This window comes from Macaca fascicularis, chromosome 12 (assembly GCF_037993035.2).
Source record: "Macaca fascicularis isolate 582-1 chromosome 12, T2T-MFA8v1.1".
Lineage (NCBI taxonomy): Eukaryota > Metazoa > Chordata > Mammalia > Primates > Cercopithecidae > Macaca > Macaca fascicularis.
This window is the reverse complement of record NC_088386.1, coordinates 5,324,166-5,343,094: the sequence shown is the minus strand read 5'-3', so window position 1 is coordinate 5,343,094 and position 18,929 is coordinate 5,324,166. Positions and strand designations below refer to the sequence as shown.

Here is an 18,929-nt window from a genome sequence, read left to right as displayed (position 1 = left end):
TTGACAACAGCATCAAAAATATTCAGAACCTAATTTAAAACCAGTGCAAATCTTATTTTTATTACTTATATTTCAGGAAGTAATGATACCAATTTACTACAGTGTATTACAGAATATGAACTCTATGAGTCCATCATTATAATCATGTCAAAACTAGATAAAGACAAATAAAACTGCAGAGATATAGCTCTCATAAACATTCATGTCAAAATCCACAACAAAAGAGTAACAAGTTTAATCTAACAATGAATAAATAAATGGTATTATACACCATGACCAAGCAGGATTTATTCTGGGTATGCAAGGCTGGTTAAACTTTTAAAAATCAATATAATCCCTCACATCAATAAGCTAAAGAGGAAATATCATATAATTGCATCCATACATGCGAGAGAAAAAGCATTTCAAAAAATCTAACACCCATTCATAATAAAAATCTCTCAGTAAGGTAAAAATAGAGGAGAACTTCTTCAACTTGATGAAGGACATCTGCAAAGAGCCTTCAGATAACATCATACCTAATGAAATAAAAGGCTTTTCCTATAATACTGGAATAAAGCAAGAATCTCTTTGCTCACTATTCCTATTCAAAGTTGCACTCGAATCTTTGATAGGGCAAGAATACAAGAAAATAAAATAAAAATTATGCAGATTGAACAGGAAGAAATACAACCATCTTTATTCTTAGATTACATAATTGTATATATAAAAACTTTGGAAGTAATAATATGTATAACAAGGTCACAAGATACAAGATTAATATACATATTCAATTTTTTTATATTTCACTGCTGAAAAGTTAAAATTTGACATTTAAAAAATATTACTGGCCAGGTGTGTTGGTTCATGCCTGTAATCCCAACACTTTGGGAGGCCAAGGCGGGTGGATCACGAAGTGTAAAGTTTGAGACCAGCCTGGCCAATATGGTGAAACATCATCTCTACTAAAAATACAAAAATTAGCCAGGCGTGGTAGCGCACGCCTGTAGCCCCAGCTATTTGGGAGGCTGAGGCAGAAGAATCGCTTGAACCCAGGAGGCAGAGGTTGCAGTGAGCTGAGATTGTGCCACTGCACTCCAGCCTGGGTGACACAGTGAGACTCCATCTCAATAATAATAATAATAATAATAATAATAATAAAATTAGTCACAATAACATTATAATAATAAAATAGATGTAAATATAACAATATATGAATAGGATCTATTAGTAGCAAATTACAAAACTCTGATGACAGAAATCAAAGATCTGAAGAAATGGAGATATCTTTTTTAAAAAATTTTTTTATTATACTTTAAGTTCTGGGACACGTGCAGAATGTGCAGGTTTGTTACATAGGTATACATGTGCCATGGTGCTTTGCCGCACCCATCAACCCGTCATCTATATTAGATATTTCTCCTAATGCTCTCCCTCCCCTGATCCCCCAACAGGCCCCAGTGTATGATGTTCCCCTCCCTGTGTCCATGTGTTCTCATTGCTCAACTTCCACTTATGAGTGAGAACATAGCGGAGTTTGGTTTTCTGTTCTTGTGTTAGTTTGCTGAGAATGATGGTTTCCAGCTTCATCCATGTCCCTGCAAAGGACATGAACTTATCCTTTTTATGGCTGCATAGTATTCCATAGTGTATATGTGCCACATTTTCTTTATCCAGTCTATCATTTTTGGGCATTTGGGTTGGTTCTAAGTCTTTGCTATTGTGAGCAGTGCACAATAAACATATGTGTGCATGTGTCTTTACAGTAGAATGATTTATAATCCTTTGGGTATATGCCCAGTAATTGGTTTGCTGGGTCAAATGGTATTTCTGGTTCTAGATCCTTGAGGAATCACTTTGTCACCCAAGTTGGAGTGCAATGGTGCCATCTTGGCTCACTGCAATCTCCACCTCCTGGGTTCAAGCAATTCTGCCTCAGCCAACCAAGTAGCTGGGATTACAGGTGCCCACCACCACGCCTGTCTAATTTTTTTGTATTTTTAACAGAGACAGGGTTTCACCGTGTTGTCCAGGCTTGAACTCCTGACCTTAGGTTATCCACTCACCTTGGCTTCCTGAAGTGCTGGGATTACAGGCGTGAGCCACCGTGCCCAGCTGAAATAAAGATACTTTTATGTTCATGGATCAGAATACTCAATACTATTTCAATTTTAATCTTCCCAAATTGATCTATAGAGTCAATGAAATATCAATAAAAATTCCAGCTGGCCATGTTGTAGATATTGATGAAATTACTCTGGAATTGTAATAGAACTCAAAGAACCTACAGTAGCCAATATATCGCTGAAGAAGGAGAACCAGGTTATAGGACTCACTATCCAAATTTAAGACTTTCTATAAAGCTACAGTGTTCAGCCAGCATGGTATTGGTAAAAGTATTAGACACGTAGATCAATGGAAAGAGACTGAGAACCCAGAAGTAGATACACACAAATGTAGTCAATTCATCTTTGACAAATGACCAAAAGCAATTCAATAGATAGCCTTTTAAACAAATAGTACTAGAACAGTTGGACATCCAATTTAAAAAAAAAAAAAGGAAAAGAAAAAGAAAACAAACGAACCTAGACACAGACCTTACAAATTACAACTTTAATAAAAATTAACTAAAAATGAATAACAGGATTAAATGCAAAATGTAAAACTAAAAATATGTAGGAAAAAAATAGAGGAAAATCTATGTAGCCCTGCATTTGGTAATGAGATTTTCATGCAGCAACAAAATTACAATTTATGAAAGAAAAAACAATTACACACTTAAAACTAAAAACTTCTTCTCAAGAGTCACTGTTAAGAGACGGAAATGACAAGCCACAGACTAGGAGAAAATATTTGCAAAATACACGCCTAATTAAAAACTCATTCCAAAATATACAAATAACTCTTACAAGTCAAGTGGAAGAAAGCAAACAACTCACTTTTAAAATGGCCAAATATTTCAAAATACATCTCAACAAAGAAGACAGGCAGATGCAAATAGTGTCTGAAAACATGTTCAATATTACTTGTATTAAAAATGAAAATTAAAATAACCATACAGTACCACTCCATACCTATTTGGCTAAAACCCAAAAGCCGACAGGATTAAACACTGGTGAGGAATCAAAGCAACTGGAATGTTAATTTATTGCTCTTGGGAATGCAAAATGACACAACCATTGTGGAATGGAGTTTGTTAGTTTACAAAACTAAACATCGTCTTACCATTTAGTCCAGCAATCAGGTTCCTAGGTATTTACCTATCTAATGAGTAAAGTCACGTCCACACAAAAACCTTAACACGAATATTTATAGCACCAGTATTTATAATCACCAAACCTGGAAGCAGCTTCAGTAGGTGGCACATCCATGGAATGGAATATTTTTGGTCATAACATTAAGTGAATGATTAACTCACAAAATATGTGGATGAGTTTTAAATTTATATTAAATGTATATTGCTGAGCAAAGGAGGGAAACCAGTAAAAGTATTTATATGATTCCAGTTACATGATATTCTGGGAAAGGTAAATTATACAGATATAAAGAGGGTAAAATGGTCAGTGGTTACTAAGGGATTGGGTTTAGGGAGGGAGGGCTGAATAGGTGAAGCATAGGAATTTTAAGATGATTAACCTATTCTGTATACTACTATAAAGGCGGATAAATGGCATATTGCATTTGTCAAAACCAATAGAAGATTATAGCAGAAACAGTACACTTGAATTTTTAAAAATTCATTGAGTAGTTCAGAGGATTCCAGAAAGGAATGTAGAATATGACAAAAGAATCTAACAAAATATTACTAATGTATAAAACAAACTCACTAAAGCAAGTGAGAGGGAAAGGCGCTGACATAAGTAATTTCTGAAATGAGTGGAGTCTAGAAGTCGAAAAGTAAAAGAAATTGTACAAAAAATTCTATACTCTAGTTGGAAAAGTTGTTTATTATGGAGATAAGGGATAATAGTTTTCATACCAATATACACATGTGTGTTGAAATCGAACAATTAAATGACTGAATGGTGGATGGCAGAAGCTGGGTTTCTCACTGTTGAAGTGGGAGGTTACAAATAAGCAAGGTAATAAAGCTAGAATGATATATGTGTGATGGATTATAGTTGGAGATATCAGTATAACTTTATTTTTAGCTTAATATATCCATAGTATATACATCGGTATGGATCTTCCATATTCCTATATGCAACCCATTGTGTATATATGGATCTATATAATCTGTATATAAATGTCTATAAATATACAACCCACACATGTGTTAGTATACGTGCACATATTTCCTTGCTCTGTTGACTGAAAGGACCTAGAAATAAAAAGACATGCAATATTAAGGAGTATAGATAGTGTCAAGATCTCGGTTTCTAATCCCACTACCCGTAAAGGGAACCAGTTTCCTTAGAAAAACGGCTGATACTAGGACTGGGGCAGTGTCTTCGTCTGTTTTGTGGTGATATCTGTTTTAGTCAGATGTGTGATAGAACATCTGAGACTGGGTAATTTACAAAAAGAGAAAATATGCTCAGGGTTTTAGAGGCTGTGATGTTCAAGACCAAGGCACCAGCATCTCGCATAGGCCTTCTACCTGTGTCCTCACCTGGGAGAAGAATGGAAGAGAGAGAAAGAGGGAGCACCCACTCCCACTCTTTTTAATAGCACAATTAATCCATTCATGAGGGAGAAGCCTCATAACCTAAGCACCTCTCATTAGGCCCCACCTCCCAATACTGTTGAAATTAGGCATTAAGTTTCCAATGCAAGAATTTTGGAGAGAACAAAAATATTTAAACTATAGCAGGCAGGAAATATGCAAGATGAGCCTTCAGCATCTTAATGTGCCAGAAAGTAAAGAAACAGCAGACACAGAAAACACGTCAAAGGGACAGAGAAGCTAACTGAAAAAGCACTCAGCCAATCTGAAATAATTTGAGCAACAAAATATTGTTGAATGATAACCTGAAGTATAAAATAAATATCTATGAGTTCATGCGGATAGAAATAAATGTGGGATAAAGCATAAACAGGAAAGAAGAGAAAATTTTCAAGTGAAGAGAAATTTCAGATAACTTCTGTAGTACTTTATCTTCAAGGAGGAGGAGCATAACTCCCCACTCCTTAACTGTGGACTGAACACAATGACTTCTTTCTAAAAGTACAGTTTTGAAAAAGAAGAAAAGAATAACTTTACATTGAAGAAATGTAGTGAACACTACCTCAGCCAAATAATCAAGGTCAAAATTAACACTGATAAGTCATATAGATAGTATGAACTCCTGATATGATGTCATGAAAACAGCGCTTTACCTTTCTGGTCTCCATCCTAAAACCCTGTAAGCCCAATCTAATCAGACAAATCTTAGTTGGGCAAGATTCTATCAACTATCTAATCTTATTATAATTCCTCAAAATTGTCAAGGTCATCAAATACAAGAAAAGTCTGAGAAACTGTCACAGCCTATGGAGCCTAAAAAGTCAAAGCCAAAACTACTAAACGCGATGTGGTGGTATTTTTTAGAGGATCCTAGAACAGAAATGGGACATTAGGTAAAATAAGGAATTCTGAATATAGCATGGACTTCAGTTAATAATAATTGGCTACATTCCTTATAAATGTGCCAATATAGGTTCATTAGCTATAATAAATACACCATATTAATGTAAGATGTTAGTAAAAGGGGAAACCAGTTGCGAGGTATATGAAAACTATCTGTACTTTTTTTGCAATTTTTGTACTATCTTCATAAGAAATATTTAAAAATAAAATATTTATTCGAAGGAAAGAGAGAGAAGAGAGGAAGGGAGAAAGGGAAAAGGAAAGAAAGCAGTGGAAGGAAGGGAAGGAAGGGAAGGAAAAAGAAAAAAGATGGAAGAAAGGAAAGACGAAAGGGAGGGATGGAAGGAGGAAGGGGGAAGAGCAATCTTACCATGGCAAAAGACTTACATCTTAGACCGTGAAAATTTAGTCTAAAGGGATTTTAATGTTTTTAGCAGACACGATATAAGTTTACCAGTGAGTGGTTTGTGGAATAAACCTTACTCCTCCTTTCAATTATTTATGGAATGTTCCCTTTTCTAGTCTCTCAGAACCTCTTTGTCTTTACATGAATGAAAGATCAACAGCAGTTATCTAATTTAGACATTCTCTTGAGACCCTGGTGTGTACTTGATATTGGTCAGAAGGTCTGAACTCATGCAAAGCAAATATGGGTACTCTTACAATCTTTTTACCCATCATGAGTGTATTTACTTTGCCTTCAGTAATGTTCATTGTACTCTTTATAGTCCAAAGCTTATTCTTCTTGACAGGGAAGAAAAAAGCAAAATAGGAGTCAAGGAGTTTCATTGCACCAGTATACTGCAATAATGTTTAGTTAATGTTTTGTTTGTTTGTGTGTTTCTCTAAATGTACCTAAGAGGTACATGTATATGCATGTCCATGTATGTCCATGTATGGAAACATTCTTTTTCTGAAGCATTAAATTACCTTGATGTCTTAATCTCTTTGTGCTGCTATTAATATAAAGGAACATCTGAGACTTGGTAATTTATAAATAAAAAATGTTTGTTTTACTTATCATTGTGCTGGCTGGAAGACCAAGAATCTGATGAAAGCTACTTCCACTCATGGTGAAAGGCAAAGGCGAGCCCATATGTGCAGAGATCACACAGTGACAGAGGAAGTGAGATGAGAGGTGCCATGCTTTTTCTTAAGCAACCAGCTCTCCCAGGAACCAACACAGTGAGAACTCACTTGCCCCTCTTCATAGGGAGGGCATTAATCTGTTCATAAGGGCTCTACCTTCATAAGCCAAGGACCCCCAATCATACTTCACCTCCAACCTGGGGGATCAAATTTCAACATGGTTTGGATGGGACATATATTCAAACCATAGCACTTGGACATAAATCATTAGGCATTTCTTAAATGTACATGTTACCCATCTATATTTAGCATTGCACATCAAATATCTGGGTATGACCTTTTAAGAATTTGATCTTAGAGAGAGAAAATTCACTGCTTCATCATCACTATCACCATCATTGTCATCATCATTTCTCATTATATTACCATGAGGTAATTTCCAGAATCAAGTCATATTACATATCACCTAGTGAGTTATTTCTAAAGTCAGATCATAGAGTCAAAATGAGGTAGATTTCACCAACAATGCAGAGTATATATGGTTTTCTGTTCACTCTTTCTCGAAGCATCTGACAAACCAGATTTCCCCCTCAATATTAAAAAGAACTGATGCTATTGTGAATAAAGCCATTGACTTGTGAAGATAAACCAAATGTTTATTTAAATGCAAACTTTTTAGTAACCCTTGTACTATATGTAGTTGAAGTATTTAAATTAAATAAACTACCATGACATTCTTTTTCCCAATTTTCAGATAATAAAACTGTGACTTTGAGAGGTTATGGAACCTCAACCAATTAAATAAGGTTATATAACCATACATGCATGTGAATCTGTGTATGTATATATGTCATTATATATTACACATACATAAGAATGCCTATTATATATATGTATAAAATACATACACACGTATATGGCTAAATAAGATTATATGCTAAGAAAGTTCAAAAAGTTCATGAAAAATGCCTACTATGGGAAAATGGTACATGATTTTGTTTTTGAAATAAACAAAAATAAATTCATGCCAACTTGTAATAACATGTCTGAGCAGAATCTAATTTGAGGTACTAAGAAGGATAAGATATCAGATTGAAAAGCGTCCCTGTCAGAGCAATAAAAATCCTGCTAAAATTGAAGCAAGGGCAGATATCAAATTTATGATGAAGCCTGAGTGGAAGAATGATGAAATCACTGATGCTTTATGAAAAGTTTGTAGGAACAATAACGCATTTTACAAATGAGTAATTCATTTTAAGAAGGGACAAAAGAATGTTGAAGATGAGACGCACAGCAACACATCATCCACATCAGTATGCAAGAAAAAATTAATTTTGTTCATGCCTGTATTAGGATTCTCTAGAGGAACAGAACTAATAGGATAGATGTGTATATAAAGGGGAGTTTATTAAGGAGTATTGACCCACACAATCACAAGGTGCGGTCTCACAATAGACCGTCTGCAAGCTGAGAAGGAAGCCAGTCTGAGCCCCAAAACCTCGAAAGTAGGGAAGGTACAGTGTACCCTTCAGTCTGTGGTCAAAGGTCCAAGAGTCCCAAAGCTGAAGAACTGGGAGTCCAATGTTTGAGGGCAGGAAGCATCCAGCATGGGAGAAAGATACAGGCTGGAAGACTAAGCCAGTCTAGTCTTTGCACATTCTTGTGCCTGCTTTTATTCTGGCTGCACTGGCCACTGATTAGATGGTGCCCACCCAGACTGAGGGTCTGCCTGCCTTTCCCAGTCCACTGACTCGAATGTTAATTTCCTTTGGCAACAACCTCCAGACACACCCAGGAATAATAGTTCGTATCCTTCAATCCAATCAAGTTGACACTTAATATTAACCATCAAAATGCCCTAACTGAGGAAGGCTGACAATAAACAGCATAAACAGACAACACTATACATATGTTAATTGGTTTGGTATTACACAATTCTGATTAAAAAATCATCATTGAACAAACTTTTCACTTGATGGGTACCAAAACTATTGCACCGGATCAGGTGCAGACCAGAGCAGAACTTTCAATGAAAATTTTAAACAAGTAAGATCAAGACACTGAAGCATTTCTTCAAAAAATTTTAACAGGAGATGAAACTTGGCTTTGCCAGTATTATCTTTTTTTTTTTTTTTGAGACAGAATCTCGCTCTGTTGCCCATGCTGGAGTGCAGTCTCCGCTCACTGCAAACTCAGCCCCCAGGTTCACGCCATTCTCCTGCCTCAGCCTCCCGAGTAGCTGGGACAATAGGCGCCCGCCACCACGCCCGGTTAGTTTTTTTTGTATTTTCAGTAGAGACGGGGTTTCACCGTGTTAGCCAGGATGGTGCCAGTGTGATCTTAAGACAAGGCACAATTAAAGCAATGGCTACCAAGTGGTGGAAGTGGATTCGTCAAAAGCAAAGACATTGGCAGTAATTCCTCAAGATGCTCAAGGCATTTTGCTTGTTGACTTTCTGGAGGGCCAAAGAATGATAACATCTGCTTATTATGCATGTTGTAAGAAAGTTAACCAAACCTTTAGCAGGAAAACTCCCAAGAAAGCTTCACCAGAGAGTCCTTCACCACGAAAACACGTCTGCTCCTCCTTCTCATGAAGCAAGGGCACATTTGTCGAAGTCTTAATAGAAAATCATGAGGCATCCATCCTACTGTCCTGATTTGGCTGCTTCTGACTTACTTTTGTTTCCTAATCTGAAAAAGCTATAAGGACACCCGTTTTATTTTTCAGTTATTTTAATATAAAAGTGACTGCACTGACATGGTTAAATTCCTAGGACTCTCAGCTCTTAAGGATGAACTAAATGGCTGATACCATGGCTTACACAAGTATCTTGAACTTGATAGATCTTATGTGGAGAAATAAAGTTTGTAATTTTATATTTTATTTTTCCCAAACTTTTTGAAATCCCTTTATATAAATATGTATAAACTTATATACACACACACACACACACACACACACACAGTGTAAGTTGTCAAAGTTCCTGTTTCTGTATATGTGTGTGTGTAAATTAAATTCAGGCTGTCTTACTCTGCTCTGCCACTCTGAAGTGTCAAACAATAAATTTTTTTAAATGATACAGTGAGTAGGTGAGTGAGGAACAGGCTATCATGGAGCCAGAAATGGTCCTGAGTACAGGGTGGGGACACGGAAAACATCTGGATTCTGGTCTCCTGAAGAGGCTGGCCCTGCCCTGAAGAATGCTGACGTGGTCACTCTGCTGACTAATGCCCAGAAATCAGTGCTCTTTGAATATGCCATGATTCTTCTGAAGGACTTCTCGGTTTATAAACCCCCTGAGAGGAGACAGATCCCTGCTTCCCTGCCTTTGAAGTCATCATTCCTGTTCAACTCACCATTAGGATCCGTGGGGTCTTTGAATCTTTAGTTTCTTTGTCTGTAGAATGAGAGATGAAGGAAATTCCTTAGAGAAGTATTTAAAGGAATAGTGCCAGGTGTGTAAGCTGCCTTGTGTGGCATCTGGCTCCTACAAAGCATTTCTTTTTGAAGAAATGCTTCAGGATCTTGATCTTGCTTAAAATTTTCATTGAAAGCTCTGCTCTGGTCTGCACCTGTTCCGGTGCAATAGTTTTGGTACCCATCAAGCAAAAAGTTTGTTCAATGTTAATTTTTTAATCAGAAAGGAGGAAAAAATGATCTTTAAATATTCCGAGAGAAAGGGGATGCTGGAAATTGGGGTGAGCAGGAGGGCTTCTCAGAGGAGGCAAAATTGGAGGTAAGGCCTAAGAAAGGTGGCCCATGTTTGAGTGCTTTCAGGGGCATAACGGAAGGAAAGGCAGTGGCTCAGGCTGTAGGAGCAGAAAAAAGCTGGGGTCTTAAAAACCAAGAGATGACCCAGACTTCCTGCTCAGAAGTGTGTCTTGCTAGTATCTCTCCATCACTCCCACAGGGTAACAGCTGAGAAAGGAATGCAGGAAAGAATGTTGACCTGCTCAGCATCCCCTGATGAAGAAAGAAGAGACCTGTGCTATGAAGCCATGTTTCAAGGGGCAGGGCCCAAGGGACAATAATTTGGGGAAGCTGTTTTAAGAAAGTCACACATCTCTAAATGTGAAGAAAAAGAAAGCAAAGAGGAAGAGATCAGCTAGAAAGGAGATTAATTAGAGATGGAGGATGTTGAGAGAAAGATAAAACTCCAAGGGGCAAAGAATAGGGATGGGGGAATCCAGGGGTAACTTCATGACCAGAAAGAAAAATCATAGGCACTTCGTATTAAGGGACTCAGCCATGTGACTGAGACAGCAGCTCGGGAGTCTCCTCTAGGGAACAGCAGGGCTTTTATTAACTCAAAATCAGCCTGGAAAAAATGTCCTTAAGCTATAGTTTGGAGGCATCAACATCTTAGCGACTCACTATAAGAGTTTTAAGACACACAGTTTTAAGTCCAGCACCGCTATTTGAAAACCTGTTACATAGTAGCTATATGAGCTAACTGTTACTTCCTTCCTGAGCCCCAATTTTCTTCTTTTTTAAATGGAGATAATAACACCTACATCTCAGGGTTGTTAAAAGGATTAAAGAAGATGGGTGTAACAAGGGCAGAATGTCATCCAACTACTGAATGTTCAATGAATGACAACCTGTGAGTAGTTTTAGCATAATGGTCACTTATAATATCATTAGAATTAAAACTAGCATTGCTTTTCTGTTGTCCACATTTGTCTTTGTCTTCTATGTATTTAGGAAGTGTTTCTTAAAATAGTCATCTATTTGTTGTTTGGAACAAGAGTATGAAACACCAGAATTCAAGATTGCCATATAGCAGATTTCATTCTATTATACTAGGAGTCTCCACGTCTTTCTCTCTCCTTTCTCTCCCTCTCTCCTTTCAATGGTGAGAAAACTGGGGGTAAGGTAGACAAGTCAGGGCATCAAAGCAAGAAAAGCCAGATTTAGACCAGAAAACAAAACACATTCCAAACCAACTATTCACCAACATCGAAAAACTCTTCTTCTCATTCTCACACAGAAAACTTTTTAAAGAATTTATTCCTTTGCTCTTGTCTCCAGATCTGAAGTTTCCATCAGAGTCCCATTGCCATTTTATTATAAAGTTCTGACACCAAGATATGGGATCATTTATGAGGCCATTTTATGGCTAAAAAAATGGCTAAAAAAATTAATCGCTCATTTTGATTTAGTCTTCTCTCCTGCCCAGTAATGACTTTGGATGCCATCCTATTGACCTTCTCTGCTTTTGTTCCCATCAAAATCGATACAGTATGCAAGGTCATAAATTTGCTTTGGCTGGCTTTCAGTTCATTGCAGGACCAAACGCTCCCCCTGCAAACCGGGTGATAATGAAGTTATGAGTGAGGCGGCCTCCTTTAATCAGCAATCATTACATTGGGGCCAGGCTTTAAAGTAAATGACAAATTGGCAGCCTCAGAGCCAGTGGGGTTTGGGGAGTTATTGATCAAGAAGCAGCCTTGGAAACTTAAAACTTTACCTGGAGCTTCATAGACAATGAGTAGCAGCTGCTAAGTAACAGGTTCAAACCATTTTCTTAATAAGGTTTATTTCCAGCGGCATCCAAGTGAATACCAGTAATTTGGTTCCTCATGGAAGTGGGTCGTATCCAGCTCCAAAAGTATGTGATACATAAAAAGGACCATACAGAGTGTACACATACATTTTGCAGATAATAAGACTGAACATCCACTTACCCTCCACCAACTTAAGAAACAGAATATTCTTGTGTCTCAAAGAATCCACACCCCCCACTCTTGGATGTAACCACAACTCTGATTTTTGTGATAATATTGTCTTTTCATTATATTTTATCACTTGTAGATATATTCATGAATAATATATTGCTTTATGTTGGGGTTTTTAAATTTAAATAAAAATGTAATTTGAGTTCATAAGTGATATCAATATTAGTCTTTTGTGACTTTCTACTTTTATTTGAAATATAAAAGACAATATTATCACAAATATCAGAGTTGTGGTTACATCCAAGAGTGAGGGGTGTGGATTCTTTGAGACACAAGAATATTCTATTTCTTAAGTTGGTGGAGGGTAAGTGGATGTTCAGTCTTATTATCTGCAAAATGTATGTGTATACTCTGTATGGTCCTTTTTATGTATCACATACTTTTGGAGCTGGATACGACCCACTTCCATGAGGAACCAAATTACTGGTATTCACTCGGATGCCGCTGGAAATAAACCTTATTAAGAAAATGGTTTGAACCTGTTACTTAGCACCTGCTACTCATTAACATTATGCAAGTCACTGGCTCATTCACAGTAACTGTTTTGTAATAGTCCATTATTTGAATAAACCACAATTCATGTTTTCTTTCCACTGCTGAGAGACCTTTTCAGGTTTTGTGTTAGTTCTTTCTATTATTGTTTAAAAGCTACCATAAGCCTCTTTCTGCACATCTCTTAGATTGCACAGGCAAGAGTGTGAACGAATACATCCAAGAGCAGAGTTTCTGATTCTCAGGATACACTGAGCTTTACTGCATAATGCTGGTTTATACCAAGCTGGTTTATACCCATTTTCACTCTTATGAACAAGAGATTCCACTGCACCCTGATATCCAAAATGCTTAGTATTTTATGGATTTAAAAACATTTGGATAAATTTGGTGGATGTAAAATTATATCTAATTTTGGCTTTAGTTGGTTTTAATTAGAATCTGAGAAAACTGAAGAGATTGAGCATCTTTTCGTTCATTTATGGGCCGTTTGTATTTTTTTCGTCTACACAGTATCTGTTTACATCTTTCCCCCATGTTTATACTAGGTTGTCTATTTCTCATTGATTTCTAGAAATCTGTAAATATATTTTGGATACTAAAACTTTGTCAGTAATACTGTGTCAGTTATATATATTGCAAATACCCTTTGTAGCTTGTCTTTTCACTTTTCATGCATGGTACCTTTTTAACAAACACAGAATTTTTTTTTTTTTTTTTTTTTTTTTGAGATGGAGTCTCACCCTGTCGCCCAGGCTGGAATGCAGTGGTGCGATCTCAGCTCACTGCAACCTCTGCCTCCTGGCTACAAGCGATTCTCCTGCCTCAGCCTCCCGAGTAGCTGGGATTACAGGCATGCGCCACCACACCCAGCTAACTTTTGTGCTTTTAGTAGAGACACGGTTTCGCCATGTTGGTCAGGCTGGTCTCAAACTCCTGACCTCGTGATCTGCCCGCCTTGGCCTCCCAAATCTGCTAGGATTACAGGTGTGAACCACCGTGCTGGCTTTTTTTTTTTTTTTTTTTTAGTTATTTTTTTGGTTATTCAAGGGTAATGTGATTTCAAGTTTAGTAACGAGGCCAAGACTTAAATATCAGTCCTAAAGTTTTGTTTGCCTTGTTAGTGGTGATTTTTAAAAAATTACATTAAATTTATCATCTTAACCATTAAGGATGCAATTCAGGAGTGTTACCTATACTCACATTATTGTGCAACTGATCTCTAGAAATATTTCCTCTAGCAATGCTGAATCTCTATATGGCCTAAGCCCTAATCCCCTCTACCCTCCCCAACTCAGCCCTTGGTAACCACCTATTTTCTGTCTCTATGATTTTTGACTACTTAAGATACTTCGTATGTGTAGAATCGTACAATGTCTGTCCTTTTGTGACTGGCTTGTTTTGCTTAGCTTAACGTCCTCGAGGCTGATGCATGTTCTAGCATGCGACAGAGTCTCCTTCCTTTTAAGGTTGCAGGAAACTCTTTCGTGTGTATGTACATTTCCTTTATCCATTCATCTCTCGATGAACATTTAGGTGGCTTCCATTTCTTGTCTGTTATGACTAATGTTTTGAAGAACACAGGTGTGCAAACATTGCTTCCAGATCCTGCTTTAAATTATTTTATATATAAAATAATTTATATATAATGCCACAAGTTCCATAATTACATATGGTGATTTTATTTTTAATCGTTTGAGGAACCTCAGTACTGTTTTCCATAATGGTGACGTCATGTATATTCTCATCAACAGTGTACAAGGTATTTTCTCATAGTTCTGGAGAACAGAAGTCAAATTTCAAGCTGTCAGCAGAACCATGCTTCCTCTATAACTTTGAGGAGAATCCTTCCTTGCCTATTCTTAGCATGTGGTAGTAGCTATAGAAACTTTGTATTTCTTTCTGGCCTGCACCTTCATTATTCCAAGACTGCAGCCACACTGGTCATCACGTGTTTTCCCTCCGCATATGTCTCTGTCTCATCTCCTCTTCCCATAAGGACACCAGAAATATTGGAAGAAAGCCCACCCTAAAGACAGCATCTTAACTGGATTATCATCTGTAAAGACCCTGTTGCCAAACATGGTCACATTCATTCATAACAGGGAATAGGACTTCAATAGGTCATTCTGAAGAGCACAATTCAACCCACACCAGCAGCATTGTTTAAAATTACATTTTTTGTGGTATTCAGAAATGCAAGTGACTTCTGCATATCGATTTCAAATGCAGGAAACTTGCTCAATTCCCTTCAAATTCTAATGATTAATAGATGCTAAATAAAACATGCTATCACCTACAAATAATAATTTTTTCCCTCTTTTTCAAGTTTCGAAACTTTGCTGTTCCTTGACTCACTGTATTGTGTAAGAATTGTATTTTCAAAAGAAAAATAATAGTGAGGGTCTTTAACTTGTCCTTGATCATTAGGAAAATGGTTCCAACTATTAAGTACACTACCTGCTATAAGTTTTTGCCATTAAGTACACTACTTGCTATAAGTTTTTGTTTGTTTAGATATTAATCTGAGTAATTATTATTTATCTAATTAATTAGTAGTATTTATCTAATTATTAAGAAGGGTTATTTTTTAAATTCCTGGTTCATTAAAAGAATCGTTTTTGGAAAATCATAAACCGGTATTATATTTTATGAAGCACTTTTTAAAATATGTTGAAATAAACATACAGTTTTCTCCTTTAATCGGTTAATACAGTAAATTATAATCATTTTGTTAATAATAATGAAGCAGGAAAAGTTCTCTTATCCCCCTCGCAGGACATGAGATGGGGGTGTGGCCCACTTCTTCAGTGCTCTGCTGCTCACATCTCTAGGGGAGCTTACAGACGGGCAGGCTGTGGGGCTCCGACCCCATGGCAGTGTCTAGGGGTAAATGTTCACAGCCGAAGCCCCAGTGGGCATGTGTTACAGTGTGCTCTTTTAGCTTAGCCTCTGTCAGCTTCAGTAGACCCCCGCCTTATGGCAAGGACAGAGGGCTTTCTGTATCCCGGGGTTCTTACCTTGGGGTACTGGAAGAATCGGATCACACGTGGTCTTGGAGAAGGAGTGCAAAGTTTTATTGAGTGGACGTAGCTCTCAGCATATGGGGGAGCCCGAAGGGAGACGGTTTTTTCCCTGGAGTCAGGCTGCTCCTTGGCCCGGGCTGTCCTCTGACTGCCCCAGCCAGACTCCTTCTGCTGGTCTCCTTCTGCTGGTCCGTGGCCTGTCCGCATCCCAGGCCCTGCTGATGTGCTCCTCTTGACATCCAGCCACCTGTGTGTTCCTCCACTGATGTGCTCCTCTCCACGTCCAGACGTCTGTGTTTCTTCTGTGGTAGATCTGCTCCTCTAGAGGTCCAGCAGCTTGTGTGCTCGCCTGCTAGAGTCTGGGGGCGGTTTATAGGCACAGGATGGGGGCGTGGCAGGCCAGGGCGATCTTGGGAAATGCAGTATTTGGACAGGAAATGCCTCTCCTCACCCAGGTCCGTGGGGGTGGAGCCCTAGCCGGGGACCACGCCCTCCTCTCCCCAGCACTTCCCTTCCACACTTAGGCATCATTTGAAGGCACCACGCTCTTCCCTTGCCAGCACTCCGTATCAATAATTCCTGCTTCTCTGATTAAATGCAGCTTGGCCTAGCTGTCTCCTGATATTCTGTGGGCTTTTTTTGTTTTGGGTATTTTTGGTTGCTATGCAAAGCTAAAGTTATTGCCGTCTAAAGAGAGCTGCTCATGTTTCACAAATTTTCTTTGTGGTATTTTCATTTTCAAGTAGTGCAAGATAGTTTCTAATTTGCCTTTGATTCATGAGCTTTTTAGAAGCTTACTTTTTAATTTCAATTTTAAATATATGTATTTTTTATTTGTATTCTCTTTTAATTATGTAGTTTTAACTTAATTACATTGTAGTGAGAAAATGTGGTTTTTATAATGCAAATCTTCAAAATGTATTGAGAAAACACATGGAAACTTTGGAAAAATAATGTTTATAAAAATACATTTTCAAGTTATTGTGTAAAACATTTTATATACGTTTGCTAAAGGTTATTTTCCTACTCAAAACCTTAAACTTCCTTCTTTTTTTTGTCTTTTCTTTTTCTTTCCTGCTTTTTTTTTCTTTTAGTCACCCTGAGGAATAACTTACTGACGGATATTTGTTTAAAAATCATTATGTAAAATTTTCAATTATTTTTTGTAGCCTAACATATAATTAATATGTTATATATCCCAAGCCTTGCTTTTAGACATATCAAGGTCTGAATTGTTATATCTTCCTGCTAAATTGAATGTATATATTTATAGACTTATTTACTTTAATTATATATTTTTAAAATATCTATCTTATCTAGCGATACAACTTTTCTTCTGATTGATATTTTCCTGGTATGCTTTCCTATCTTTTAACTCTTTACATCATTGTTTTTGTTTTGTCTTGAGAACAATAAATACCTTGTGTTGCTTTGATTTTTGTACATCCTGAAATGTAGTTGTATTTTAACTGAAAATTTGGTTTTACTTTTTAAAATTATTATTAGTATATTTGTATCTATCTCTAACATTAAGTGCTTCTTGTCAACCTAGCTCTAAAGTTTTCTTTACCTTTGATTTTCATTTTTGGATTGTTACAACCTTCTTTTTCTTTATCCTTATTATCATTATATTTTATTTTCTCTGCTTCTTTGGAAGTTACATGTTCATAGCCTAATTTTTAAAAAGATATATAATACAGTATTAAATTAATCAAAATATTTTCTTTTCAATAGAGCCTTAAAATATTTTCATTTTCATTACTTTTTTTACTTCAAATTACATTATTTTCCATGTTTTTTTATTTTTAATGTTTATTCTGTCACATACATACACATTAGGAATTACCGTTTTTAATACATTAATGAATGCTTAGATTATATTCTGTATATGTTAATATATTTAACTACATATAATATATTAATGCCTTATATAATATATTGATGTCTATACCCATAATGTCTTTCAAATTCTATTTTAAACCTTTTGAGATTATTTTATTTCTGCCAAATATATGTCTTTTTAATTTTTCTTATAAAAATCTGTTGATAGTAAAGTTTTTTCTTCCCCAAAAGTATTATTTTCATTTTTATTCTAAAAAATCATGCAATACATGGAATTCTGGGATAGAACTTATTTAATTCCAGCACATTCGAGATAATATTTCCTTCTTCTCTGGCATTAATAGGTGTTTCTGAGATATCGGATCACTCTAAATAATGTTCTCTTGTGGTTGATGATGTGGCTATGAGTAGATAACTATGATACTATGATGTGGCTAGGAGTAGATTTTTTTAATTTTCCTTTTTCTGTTTGGAATTTATTGGGCTACCTGAAGTTGAGTTTAGTGGAATAAATAAAATGAGATATAGGGCACAATAGAACATTGCAAAATGAAAGAGATTTCATTATATACAGAGCAACATAAATGAAAATTGAAAAACAAGTTAAGAAAAAAAATCCTAAAATATGTAAGAATTTACCACCCAAAACAATATAAAATCATGAATAGTTGCAAGTAAAGATGTACAAAACCAACACTTAAGAATAGTTACCTCTGATGTTAGTAGAAAGGGGAATAGGAGTATGGAATAAAGATAAAGGGCAGACTCACACCAAATAAAGCAAACAAAAAATAAACAAATTAATAGAGGGGCTTTGTATTGACCAATATGAAAACATACACTTAGGTGAGAAGTATTACTTACTTAAACCTTTATATCTGAGGTCCAAAGTGTATGTATGTATAGGTATATATGTGTACCCCTTCAGTTTGTACATTTCTTAACCAAAATCTTTCATTTCAATGTACTTGAGTTTATTATTTTATGACTTACACTTTGTGTTTCTCAAGTTCTCTAAAAAGTCCTTCGTAAATTTTCGTTCAAAATGATATTCTCCTGTATTTTATTCTATTAAACATACACACATACGCACACGCGCACACACACCACACACACACACCCCTATACCAATGCAAACTCATATGTATTTTTTATAATTAAGTCTCTAATCCACCTGGTGTACAACTTTG

At 36.4% G+C, this 18,929-nt stretch overlaps 1 long non-coding RNA gene across 2 annotated transcripts in view; it reads right to left on the bottom strand.

The window, feature by feature from the left end:
* The window catches only part of LOC135966414 (uncharacterized), a 42,418-nt gene extending 26,174 nt beyond the window's left edge, over positions 1-16,244 (bottom strand). For both annotated transcript variants that reach the window (XR_012420928.1, XR_010579736.1), the window contains exon 1: positions 15,892-16,244. This is a non-coding gene — a long non-coding RNA (uncharacterized lncRNA). The remainder of the gene's footprint in view (positions 1-15,891) is intronic.
* Positions 16,245-18,929: the final 2,685 nt, after the last annotated feature.